Raw genomic sequence first — 14389 nt, 5'->3', positions numbered from 1 at the left:
GTTGCCCGGAACGTGGAAATGACCAAAACTTTCACACTGGTTTCAATTATTCGTTTTATACAATGGAAAAACTGTTCTATTTATTTTGTATTTTATGTTTCGGGCGTTGACTTCTATGGCCCTAACTATTCCATCTGGTGGAGCAACGCCCTAGAGTGGAGCCTAGGTCGCCCGAAACGTAGAAATGACCATTACTTTCACTCTGGTTGCAATTATTCCAGCTTTACGATGGACAAACTGTTGGATTTTGATTGTACTTTATGCTTCAGCCGTTGACTTCTTAGGCCCTAACTATTCGCTCTGGAGGAACAACGCCCTAGGGTGAAGCCTAGGTTGCGCGGAACGTAGAAATTACCATTACCTTCACACTGTTTGCGATTATTCATTTTATATGATGCTAAAACTGTTGTACATATATCGTATTTTATGCTTCTGGCGCTGACTTCTTAGGCCCTAACTATTCGATCAGGTGGAGCAACGCCCTAGGGTGAAGCCTAGGATGCCCGGAACGTAGAAATGACCATAACTTTCACACTGGTTGCAATTACTCGTTTTATACGATGGAAAAACTATTGTATTTATATTGTATTTTATGCTTCTGGCGTTGACTTCCTGGGCCCTAACTATTCTATCTGGAGGAGCAACGCCCTAGAGTGAAGCCTAGGTTGCCTGAAACGTAGAAATGACCATAGCTTTCACACTGGTTGCTATTATTCTAGTTATACGATCGAAAAACTGTTGTATTTATTTTGTATTTTATGCCTCTGGCGTTGACTCCTAAGGCCGTAGCTATTCGATGTGGTGGAGCAACGCCCTAGAGTGAAGCCTAGGTTGCCCGGAACGTAGAAATGACCATGGCTTTCACACTGGTTGCAATTTTTCCTGTTATACGAAGGAAAAACTGTTGTACTTATATTATATTTTATGCTTCAGGCGTTGACTTCTAAGGGCGTAGCTATTCGATGTGGTGGAGAAACGCCCTAGACTGAAGCCTAGGTTGCCCGGAAAGTAGAAATGACCATTACCTCCACACTGTTTGCAATTATTCCTTTTATACGATGGCAAAACTGTTGTACATATATCGTATTTTATGCTTCTTTCGTTGACTTCTAAGGCCCTAACTATTCGATGTGGTGGAGCAACGTCCTAGAGTGAAGCCTAGGTTGCCCGGAACGTAGAAATGACCATAGCTTTCACACTGGTTGCAATTATTCCTGCTATACAAGTGAAAAACTGTTGTATTTATATTGTATTTTATGCTTCTGGCGTTGACTTCTTAGGCCCTATCTATTCGATCTGGCGGAGCAACGCCCTAGAGTGTAGCCTAGGTTGCCCGGAATGTAGAAATGACCATCACTTTCACACTGGTTGCTATTATTCTAGTTATACGATCGAAAAACTGTTGTATTTTTTTTGTATTTTATGCCTCTGGCGTTGACTCCTAAGGCCGTAGCTGTTCGATGTGGTGGGGCAACGCCCTAGAGTGAAGCCTAGGTTTCCCGGAACGTAGAAATGACCACGTCTTTCACACTGGTTGCAATTATTCCTGTTATACGATGGAAAAACTGCTGTACTTATATTATATTTTATGCTTCATGCGTTGACTTCTAAGGGCGTAGCTATTCGATGTCGTGGAGAAACGACCTAGAGTGAAGCCTAGGTTGCCCGGAAAGTAGAAATGACCATTACCTCCACACTGTTTGCAATTATTAATTTTATACAATGGAGAAACTGTTGTATTTATATTGTTTTTTATAGTTATGGCGTTGACTTCTAAGGCGGCAGCTATTCGATGTGGTGGAGCAACGCCCTAGAGTGAAGCCTAGCTTGCCCGGAACGTAGAAATGACCATAGCTTTCACACTGGTTGCAATTATTCCTGTTATGCAAGTGAAAAACTGTTGTATTTATATTGTATTTTATACTTCTGGCGTTGACTTCCTGGGCCCTAACTATTCTATCTGGAGGAGCAACGCCCTAGAGTGAAGCCTAGGTTGCCCGGAATGCAGAAATGACCATCACTTTGACACTGGTGGCAATTATTCCTGTTATACGATGGACAAACTGTTGGATTTTTAATGTACTTTATGCTTCTGGCGTTGACTTCTAAGGCCCTATGTATTCGATCTGGTGGAGCAATGCCTCAGTGTTAAGTCTAGGATGCCCGGAACGTAGAAATGTCCGTTACTTTCACACTGGTTGCAATTACTCATTTTATGCGATGGAAAAACTGTTGTACATATATCGTAATTTATCCTTCTGCCATTGACTTCTTAGGCCCTAACTATTCGATCTGGTGGAGCAACGCCCAGGGGTGCAGCCTAGGTTGCGCGGAACGTAGAAATAACCATAACTTTCACACTGGTTTCAATTGTTCGTTTTCTACAATGGAAAAACTGTTCTATTTATTTTGTATTTTATGCTTCGGGCGTTGACTTCTAAGGCCCCAACTATTCGATCTGGTGGAGCAACGCCCTAGAGTGAAGCCTAGGTTGCCCGGAACATAGAAATGACCATAACTTTCACACTGGTTTCAATTGTTCGTTTTATACAATGGAAAAACTGTTCTATTTATTTTGTATTTTATGCTTCGGGCGTTGACTTCTAAGGCCCCAACTATTCGATCTGGTTGAGCAACGCCCTAGAGTGAAGCCTAGGTTGCCCGGGATGTAGAATTGACCATTACCTTCACACTGTTTGCGATTATTCATTTTACACGACGGTAAAACTGTTGTACATATATCGTATTTTATGCTTCTGGCGTTCACTTCTTAGGCCCTAACTATTCGATCAGGTGGAGCAACGCCCTAGGGTGAAGCCTAGGTTGCCCGGAACGTAGAAATGACCATTGCCTTCACACTGTTTGCAAATATACATTATATACGATGGAAAAGCTGTTGTATCTATTTTGCATTTTATGCTTCTGGCGTTGACTTCTTAGGTCCTAACTATTGGATCTGGTGGAGCAACGCCCAGGGGTGAAGCCTAGGTTGCGCGGAACGTAGAAATGACCATAACTTTCGCACTGGTTTCAATTATTCGTTTTATACAATGGAAAAACTGTTCTATTTATATTGTATTTTATGCTTCGGGCGTTGACTTCTAAGGCCCTAACTATTCGATCTGGTGGAGCAACGCCCTAGAGTGAAGCCTAGGTTGCCCGGAACATAGAAATGACCATTACCTTCACACTGTTTGCGATTATTCATTTTATACGGTGGCAAAACTGTTGTACATATATCGTCTTTTATGCTTCTGGCGTTGACTTCTTAGGCCCTAACTATTCGATGAGGTGGAGCAACGCCCTAGGGTGAAGCGTAGGTTGCCCGGAACGTGGAAATGACCATAACTTTCACTCTGGTTTCAATTATTCGTTTTATACAATGGAAAAACTGTTCTATCTATTTTGTATTTTATGCTTCGGGCGTTGACTTCTATGGCCCTAACTATTCGATCTGGTGGAGCAACGCCCTAGAGTGAAGCCTAGGTTGCCCGGAACGTAGAAATGACCATTACCTTCACACTGTTTGGGATTATTCATTTTATACGAAGGAAAAACTGTTGTATTTATTTTGTATTTGGTGCTCCTGGCGATGACTTCATAGGCCCTAGCTATTCCATCTGGTGGAGCAGCGCCCTAGAGTGGAGCCTAGGTCGCCCGAAACGTAGAAATGACCATTACTTTAAGTCTGGTTGCAATTATTCCAGCTATACGGTGGACAAACTGTCGGATTTTGATTGTACTTTATACTTCTGGCGTTGACTTCTAAGGCCCTATGTATTCGATCTGGTGTAGCAATGCCTCAGAGTTAAGTCTAGGATGCCCGCAACGTAGAAATGGCTATTACTTTCAATCTGGTTGCAATTATTCGTTTTATACGATGGAAAAACTGTTGTACATATATCGTATTTTATGCTTCTGGCGTTGACTTCTTAGGCCCTAACTATTCGATCAGGTTGAGCAACGCCCTTGGGTGAAGCCTAGGTTGCGCGGAACGTAGAAATGACCATAACTTTCACACTGGTTTCAATTATTCGTTTTATACAGTGGAAAAACCGTTCTACTTATTTTGTATTTTATGCTTCGGCCGTTGACTCCTAACACCCCAACTATTCGATCTGGTGAAGCAACGCCCTAGAGTGAAGCCTAGGTTGCCCGGAATATAGAAATGACCATCACCTTCACACGGATTGCGATTATTCATTTTATACGATGGTAAAACTGTTGTACATACATCGTATTTTATGCTTCTGGCGTTGACTTCTTTTGCCATAACTATTCGATGTGGTTGAGCAACGCCCTAGAGTGAAGCCTAGATTGCCCGGAACGTAGAAATGACCATAGCTTTCATACTAGTTGCAATTATTCGTTTTATACGAAGGAAAAACTGTTGTATTTATTTTGTATTTGGTGCTCCTGGCGATGACTCCTTAGGCCCTAGCTATTGGATCTGGTGGAGCAGCGCCCTACGGTGAAGCCTAGGTTGCCCGGAACGTGGAAACGACCATAACTATCAGACTGGTTGCAATTATTCATTTTATACAATGGAGAAACTGTTGTATTTATATTGTTTTTTATAGTTATGGCGTTGACTTCTAAGGCCGTAGCTATTCGATGTGGTGGAGCAATGCCCTAGAGTGAAGCCTAGGATGCCCGCAACGAAGAAATGACCATATTTTTCACACTGTTTGCAATTATTCATATTATACGATTGAAAAACTGTTGTATTTATATTGTATTTTATGCTTCTGGCGTTGACTTCTAAGGCCGCAGCTATTCGATGTGGTGGAGCAACGCTCTAGAGTGAAGCCTAGGTTGCCCGGAACGTAGAAATGACCATAGCTTTCACACTGGTTGCAATTATTCCTGTTATGCAAGTGAAAAGCTGTTGTATTTATATTGTATTTTATGCTTCTGGCGTTGACTTCCTGGGCCCTAACTATTCTATCTGGAGGAACAACGCCCTAGAGTGAAGCCTAGGTTGCCCGGAATGCAGAAATGACCATCACTTTCACACTGGTGGCAATTATTCCTGTTATACGATGGACAAACTGTTGGATTTTTAATGTACTTTATGCTTCTGGCGTTGACTTCTAAGGCACTATGTATTCGATCTGGTGGAGCAATGCCTCAGTGTTAAGTCTAGGATGCCCGGAACGTAGAAATGTCCGTTACTTTCACACTGGTTGCAATTACTCATTTTATGCGATGGAAAAACTGTTGTACATATATCGTATTTTATGCTTCTTGCATTGACTTCTTAGGCCCTAACTATTCGATCTGGTGGAGCAACGCCCTAGAGTGAAGCCTAGGTTGCCCGGAACGTAGAAATGACCATTACCTTCACACTGTTTGGGATTATTCATTTTATACGATGGTAAAACTGTTGTATTTATTTTGTATTTTATGCTTCTGGCATGGACTTCTAAGGCCCTAGCTATTCCATCTGGTGGAGCAACGCCCTAGAGTGGAGCCTAGGTCGCCCGAAACGTGGAAATGACCATTACTTTCACTCTGGTTGCAATTATTCGTTTCATACGATGGAAAAACTGTTGTATTTATTTTGTTTTTGGTGCTCCTGGCGTTGACTTCTTAGGCCCCAACTATTCGATCTGGTGGAGCAACGCCCTACGGTGATGCCTAGGTTGCCCGGATCGTAGAAATGACCATTACTTGCACACTGGTTGCAATTATTCGTTTCATACGATGGAAAAACTGTTGTATTTATTTTGTTTTTGGTGCTCCTGGCGTTGACTTCTTAGGCCCTAACTATTGGATCTGGTGGACCAACGCCCTAGAGTGAAGCCTAGGGTGCCCGGAACGTAGAAATGACCATTACTTCCACACTGTTTGCAATTATTCATATTATACAGTGGAAAAACTGTTGTATTTATATTGTATTTTATGCTTCTGGCATTGACTTCTAAGGCCCTAACTATTCGATGTGGTTGAGCAACGCCCTAGAGTGAAGCCTAGATTGCCCGGAACGTAGAAATGACCACAACTTTCATACTGGTTGCAATTATTCGTTTTATACGATGGAAAAACTGTTGTATTTATTTTGTATTTGGTGCTTCTGGCGTTGACTTCTTAGGCCCTAACTGTTAGATGTGGAGGGCCAACGCCCTAGAGTGAAGCCTAGGTTGCCCGGAACGTAGATATGACCGTTACTTTCACACTGTTTGCAAATGTACATTACATACGATGGAAAAGCTGTTGCATTTATATTGTATTTTATGCTTCTGGCGTTGACTTCTTAGACCCTATCTATTTGATCTGGTGGAGCACCGCCCTGTAGTGAAGCCTAAGTTGCCCGGAACGTGGAAATGACCATAACTTTCACACTGGTTGCAATTATCCGTTTTATACGATGGAAAAACTGTTGTACATATATCGTATTTTATGCTTCTGACGTTGACTTCTTAGGCCCTAACTATTTGATCTGGTGGAGCAATGCCTCAGAGTTAAGACTAGGATGCCCGCAACGTAGAAATGGCTATTACTTTCACACTGGTTGCAATTATTCGTTTTATACGATGGAAAAACTGTTGTACATATATCGTATTTTATGCTTCTGGCGTTGACTTCTTAGGCCCTATCTATTCGATCCGGTGGAGCAACGCCCTAGAGTCAGGCCGAGGTTGCCCGGAATGTAGAAATGACCATCACTTTCACACTGGTTGCAATTATTCTTGTTATACGATGGAAAAACTGTTGTATTTATTTTGTATTTTATGCTTCTGGCATTGACTTCTAAGGCCCTAGCTATTCCATCTGGTGGAGCAGCGCCCTAGAGTGGAGCCTAGGTCGCCCGAAACGTAGAAGTGACCATTACTTTCACTCTGGTTGCAATTATTCAAGCTATACGATGGACAAACTGTTGGATTTTGATTGTACTTTATACTTCTGGCGTTGACTTCTAAGGCCCTCTGTATTCGATCTGGTGTAGCAATGCCTCAGAGTTAAGTCTAGGATGCCCGCAACGTAGAAATGGCTATTACTTTCACACTGGCTGCAATTATTCGTTTTATACGATGGAAAAACTGTTGTACATATATCGTATTTTATGCTTCTGGCGTTGACTTCTTAGGCCCTAACTATTCGATCAGGTGGAGCAACGTCATATGGTGAAGCCTAGGTTGCGCGGAACGTAGAAATGACCGTAACTTTCACACTGGTTTCAATTATTCGTTTTATACAATGGAAAAACTGTTCTACTTATTTAGTATTTTATGCTTCGACCGTTGACTCCTAAGGCCCCAACTATTAGATCTGGTGGAGCAACGCCCTAGAGTGAAGCCTAGCTTGCTCGGAATATAGAAATGACCATCACCTTCACACGGTTTGCGATTATTCGTTTTATACGATGGAAAAACTGTTGTACATATATCGTATTTTATGCTTCTGGCGTTGACTTCTTAGGCCCTAACTATTCGATCAGGTGGAGCAACGCCCTAGGGTGAAGCCTAGGTTGCCCGGAACGTAGAAATGACCATAACTTTCATACTGGTTGCAATTATTCGTTTTATACGATGGAAAAACTGTTGTATTTATTTTGTATTTGGTGCTTCTGGCGTTGACTTCTTAGGCCCTAACTGTTAGATTTGGAGGACCAACGCCCTAGAGTGAAGCCTAGATTGCCCGGAACGTAGAAATGACCATATCTTTCAGACTGGTTGCAATTAATTCTGTTATACGATGAAAAAAATGTTGTACTTTTATTGTATTTTATGCTTCAGGCGTTGACTTCTAAGGCCCTAACTATACGATGTGGTGGAGCAACGCCCTTGCGCGAAGCCTAGGTTGCCCGGAACGTAAAAATGACCTGTACTTTCACACTGGTTGCAAATGTACATTATATACCATGGAAAAGCTGTTGTATTTATATTGTATTTTATGCTTCTGGCGTTCACTTCTTAGGCCCTAACTATTTGATCCGGTGGAGCACCGCCCTGTAGTGAAGCCTAGGTTGCCCGGAACGTGGAAATGACCATAACTTTCACACTGGTTTCAATTATTCGTTTTATACAATGGAAAAACTGTTCTATTTACTTTGTATTTTATGCTTCGGGCGTTGACTTCTATGGCCCTAACTATTCGATCTGGTGTAGCAACGCCCTAGAGTGAAGCCTAGGTTGCCCGGAACGTAGAAATGTCCATTACCTTCACACGGTTTGCGATTATTCATTTTATACGATGGTAAAACTGTTGTATTTATTTTGTATTTTATGCTTCTGGCATTGACTTCTAAGGCCCTAGCTATTCCATCTGGTGGAGCAACGCCCTAGAGTGGAGCCTAGGGCGCCCGAAACGTGGAAATGACCATTACTTTCACTCTGGTTGCAATTATTCCAGCTATACGATGGACAAACTGTTGGATTTTGATTGTACTTTATGCTTCAGGCGTTGACTTCTTAGGCCCTAACTATTCGCTCTGGTGGAACAACGCCCTAGGGTGAAGCCTAGGTTGCCCGGAACGTAGAAATGACCATTACCTTCACACTGTTTGCGATTATTCATTTTATACGATGGTAAAACTGTTGTACATATATCGTATTTTATGCTTCTGGCGTTGACTTCTTACGCCCTAACTAGTCGATCAGGTGGAGCAACGCCCTAGGGTGAAGCCTGGGTTGCCCGGAACGTAGAAATGACCATAACTTTTATACTGGTTTCAATTATTCGTTTTATACAATGGAAAAACTGTTCTACTTATTTTGTATTTTATGCTTCGACAGTCGACTCCTAAGGCCCAACTATTCGATCTGGTGGAGCATCGCCCTAGAGTAAAGCCTAGGTTGCTCGGAATATAGAAATGACCATAACTTTCATACTGGTTGCAATTATTCGTTTTATACGATGGAAAAACTGTTGTATTTGTATTGTATTTTATGCTTCTGGCGTTGACTTCTTGGGCCCTAACTATTCGCTCTGGTGGAACAACGCCCTAGAGTCAAGCCTAGGTTGCCCGGAATGTAGAAATGACCATCACTTTCACACTGGTTGCAATTATCCTTGTTATACAATGGAAAAGCTGTTGTATTTATTTTGTATTTTATGCTTCTGGCATTGACTTCTAAGGCCCTAGCTATTCCATCTGGTGGAGCAACGCCCTAGAGTGGAGCCTAGGTCGCCCGAAACGTAGAAATGACCATTACTTTCACTCTGTTTGCAAATGTACATTATATACGATGGAAAAGCTGTTGTATTTATATTGTATTTTATGCTTCTGGCGTTGACTTCTTAGGCCCTAACTATTTGATCTGGTGGAGCACCGCCCTGTAGTGAAGCCTAGGTTGCCCGGAACGTAGAAATGACCATAACTTTCACACTGGTTTCAATTATTCGATTTGTACAATGGAAAAACTGTTCTATTTATTTTGTATTTTATGCTTCGGGCGTTGACTTCTATGGCCCTAACTATTCGATCTGGTGGAGCAACGCCCTAGAGTGAAGCCTAGGTTGCCCGGAACGTAGAAATGACCGTTACCTTCACACTGTTTGCGATTATTCATTTTATACGATGGTAAAACTGTTGTATTTATTTTGTATTTTATGCTTCTGGCATTGACTTCTAAGGCCCTAGCTATTCCATCTGGTGGAGCAACGCCCTAGAGTGGAGCCTAGGTCGCCCGAAACGTGGAAATGACCATTACTTTCACTCTGGTTGCAATTATTCTAGCTATACGATGGACAAACTGTTGGATTTTGATTGTACTTTATACTTCTGGCGTTGACTTCTAAGGCCCTATGTATTCGATCTGGTGTAGCAATGCCTCAGAGTTAAGTCTAGGATGCCCGCAACGTAGAAGTGTCTATTACTTTCACACTGGTTGCAATTATCCGTTTTATACGATGGAAAAACTGTTGTACATATATCGTATTTTATGCTTCTGACGTTGACTTCTTAGGCCCTAACTATTTGATCTGGTGGAGCAATGCCTCAGAGTTAAGACTAGGATGCCCGCAACGTAGAAATGGCTATTACTTTCACACTGGTTGCAATTATTCGTTTTATACGATGGAAAAACTGTTGTACATATATCGTATTTTATGCTTCTGGCGTTGACTTCTTAGGCCCTATCTATTCGATCCGGTGGAGCAACGCCCTAGAGTCAAGCCGAGGTTGCCCGGAATGTAGAAATGACCATCACTTTCACACTGGTTGCAATTATTCTTGTTATACGATGGAAAAACTGTTGTATTTATTTTGTATTTTATGCTTCTGGCATTGACTTCTAAGGCCCTAGCTATTCCATCTGGTGGAGCAGCGCCCTAGAGTGGAGCCTAGGTCGCCCGAAACGTAGAAGTGACCATTACTTTCACTCTGGTTGCAATTATTCCAGCTATACGATGGACAAACTGTTGGATTTTGATTGTACTTTATACTTCTGGCGTTGACTTCTAAGGCCCTCTGTATTCGATCTGGTGTAGCAATGCCTCAGAGTTAAGTCTAGGATGCCCGCAACGTAGAAATGGCTATTACTTTCACACTGGCTGCAATTATTCGTTTTATACGATGGAAAAACTGTTGTACATATATCGTATTTTATGCTTCTGGCGTTGACTTCTTAGGCCCTAACTATTCGATCAGGTGAAGCAACGCCCTAGGGTGAAGCCTAGGTTGCGCGGTACGTAGAAATGACCATAACTTTCACACTGGTTTCAATTATTCGTTTTATACAATGGAAAAACTGTTCTACTTATTTTGTATCTTATGCTTCGGCCGTTGACTCCTAAGGCCCCAACTATTCGATCTGGTGGAGCAACGCCCTAGAGTGAAGCCTAGGTTGCTCGGAATATAGAAATGACCATCACCTTCACACGGTTTGCGATTATTCATTTTATACGGTGGTAAAACTGTTGTACTTATGTTGTATTTTATGCTTCTGGCGTCGAATTCTATGTCCCTAACCATTCGATCTGGTGGAGCAACGCCCTAGAGTGAAGCCTAGGTTGCCCGGAACGTAGAGATGACCGTTACTTTCACACTGTTTGCAAATGTACATTATATACGATGGAAAAGCTGTTGTATTTATATTGTATTTTATGCTTCTGGCGATAACTTCTTAGGGCCTAACTATTTGATCTGGTGGAGCAACGCCCTTGAGCGAAGCCTAGGTTGCCCGGAACGTAAAAATGACCTGTACTTTCACACTGGTTGCGATTATTCCTGTTATACGATGGAAAAACTGTTGTACTTATGTTGTATTTTATGCTTCTGGCGTCGAATTCTAAGTCCCTAACTATTCGATCTGGTGGAGCAACGCCCTAGAGTGAAGCCTAGGTTGCCCGGAACGTAGAAATGACCATTACCTTCACACTGTTTGCGATTATTCATTTTATACGATGGTAAAACTGTTGTGTTTATTTTGTATTTTATGCTTCAGGCATTGACTTCTAAGGCCCTAGATAATTCCATCTGGTGGAACAACGCCCTAGAGTGGAGCCTAGGTCGCCCGAAACGTGGAAATGACCATTACTTTCACTCTGGTTGCAATTATTCCAGCTATGCGATGGACAAACTGTTGGATTTTGATTGTACTTTATACTTCTGGCGTTGACTTCTAAGGCCCTATGTATTCGATCTGGTGTAGCAATGCCTCGGAGTTAAGTCTAGGATGCCCGCAACGTACTTTCACACTGGTTGCAATTATTCGTTTTATACGATGGAAAAACTGTTGTACATATATCGTATTTTATGCTTCTGGCGTTGACTTCTTAGGCCCTAACTATTCGATCAGGTGGAGCAACGTCATAGGGTGAAGCCTAGGCTGCGCGGAATGTAGAAATGACCATAACTTTCACACTGGTTTCAATTATTCGTTTTATACGAAGGAAAAACTGTTGTACATATATCGTATTTTATGCTTCTGGCGTTGACTTCTTAGGCCCTAACTATTCGATCTGGTGGAGCAACGCCCTAGAGTGAAGCCTAGGTTGCCCGGAACGTAGAAATGACCGTTACTTTCACACTGTTTGCAAATGTACATTATATACGATGGAAAAACTGATGTATTAATTTTGTATTTGGTGCTTCAGGCGTTGACTTCTTAGGCCCTAACTATTCGCTCTGGTGGAAAAACGCCCTAGGGTGAAGCCTAGGTTGCCCGGAACGTAGAAATGACCATCACTTTCACACTGGTTGCAATTATTCTTGTTATACGATGGAAAAACTGTTGTATTTATTTTGTATTTTATGCTTCTGGCATTGACTTCTAAGGCCCTATGTATTCGATCTGGTGTAGCAATGCCTCAGAGTTGAGTCTAGGATGCCCGCAACGTAGAAATGGCTATTAATTTCACACTGGTTGCAATTATTCGTTTTATACGATGGAAAAACTGTTGTACATATATCGTATTTTATGCAACTGGTGTTGACTTCTTAGGCCCTAACTATTCGATCAGGTGGAGCAACGCCCTAGTGTGAAGCCTAGGTTGCGCGGAACGTAGAAATGACCATAACTTTCACACTGGTTTCAATTATTCGTTTTATACAATGGAAAAACTGTTCTACTTATTTTGTATTTTATGCTTCTGGCGTTGACTTCTTAGGCCCTAACTATTCGATCAGGTGGAGCAACGCCCTAGGGTGAAGCCTAGGTTGCCCGGAACGTGGAAATGACCATATCTTTCAGACTGGTTTCAATTATTCGTTTTATACGATGGAAAAACTATTGTATTTATTTTGTATTTGGTGCTTCTGGCGTTGACTTCTTAGGCCCTAACTGTTAGATGTGGAGGGCCAACGCCCTAGAGTGAAGCCTAGGTTGCCCGGAACGTAAAAATGACCTGACTTTCACACTGGTTGCAATTATTCCTGTTATACGATGGAAAAACTGTTGTACTTATGTTGTATTTTATGCTTCTGGCGTCGAATTCTAAGTCCCTAACTATTCGATCTGGTGGAGCAACGCCCTAGAGTGAAGCCTAGGTTGCCCGGAACGTAGAAATGACCATAACTTTCACACTGGTTTCAATTATTCGATTTATACAATGGATAAACTGTTCTATTTATTTTGTATTTTATGCTTCGGGCGTTGACTTCTATGCCCCTAACTATTCGATCTGGTGGAGCAACGCCCTAGAGTGTAGCCTGGGTTGCCCGGAATGTAGAAATGACCATCACTTTCACACTGGTTGCATTTATTCTTGTTATACGATGGAAAAACTGATGTATCTATTTTGTATTGTATGCCACTGGCGTTGACTCCTAAGGCCGTAGCTATTCGATGTGGTGGATCAACGCCCTAGAGTGAAGCCTAGGTTGCCCGGAACGTAGAAATGACCATGTCTTTCACACTGGTTGCAATTATTCCTGTTATACGATGGAAAAACTGTTGTACTTATATTATATTTTATGCTTCAGGCGTTGACTTCTAAGGGCGTAGCTATTCGATGTGGTGGAGAAACGCCCTAGAGTGAAGCCTAGGTTGCCCGGAAAGTAGAAATGTCCATTACCTCCACACTGTTTGCAATTATTCATTTTATACAGTGGAAAAACTGTTGTATTTATATTGTTTTTTATAGTTATGGCGTTGAATTCTAAGGCCGTAGCAATTCGATGTGGTGGAGCAATGCCCTAGAGTGATGCCTGGGATGCCCGCAACGTAGAAATGACCATATTTTTCACACTGTTTGCAATTATTCCTGTTATACGATTGAATAACTGTTGTATTTATATTGTATTTTATGCTTCTGGCGTTGACTTCTAAGGCCGCAGCTATTCGATGTGGTGGAGCAACGCCCTAGAGTGAAGCCTAGGTTGCCCGGAACGTAGAAATGACCATACCTTTCACACTGGTTGCAATTATTCATTTTATACGACGGTAAAACTGTTGCACATATATCGTATTTTATGCTTCTGGCGTTGACTTCTTAGGCCCTAACTATTCGAACAGGTGGAGCAACGCCCTAGGGTGAAGCCTAGGTTGCCCGGAATGTAGAAATGACCATCACTTTCACACTGGTTGCAATTATTCTTGTTATATGATGGAAAAACTGTTGTATTTATTTTGTATTTTATGCTTCTGGCATTGACCTCTAAGGCCCTAACTATTCCATCTGGTGGAGCTAGGCCCTAGAGTGGAGCCTAGGACGCCCGAAACGTAGAAATGATCATTACTTTCACTCTGGTTGCAGTTATTCCAGCTATACGATGGACAAACTGTTGGATTTTGCATGTACTTTATACTTCTGGCGTTGACTTCTAAGGCCCTATGTATTCGATCTGGTGTAGCAATGCCTCAGAGATAAGTCTAGGATGCCCGCAACGTAGAAATGTCTATTACTTTCACACTGGTTGCAATTATTCGTTTTATACGATGGAAAAACTGTTGTACATATATCGTATTTTATGCTTCTGGCGTTGACTTCTTAGGCCCTAACT

This window comes from Calliopsis andreniformis, unplaced genomic scaffold, assembly GCF_051401765.1.
Source record: "Calliopsis andreniformis isolate RMS-2024a unplaced genomic scaffold, iyCalAndr_principal scaffold0001, whole genome shotgun sequence".
Classification (NCBI taxonomy): domain Eukaryota; kingdom Metazoa; phylum Arthropoda; class Insecta; order Hymenoptera; family Andrenidae; genus Calliopsis; species Calliopsis andreniformis.
Note: the sequence above shows the minus strand (reverse complement) of the source record.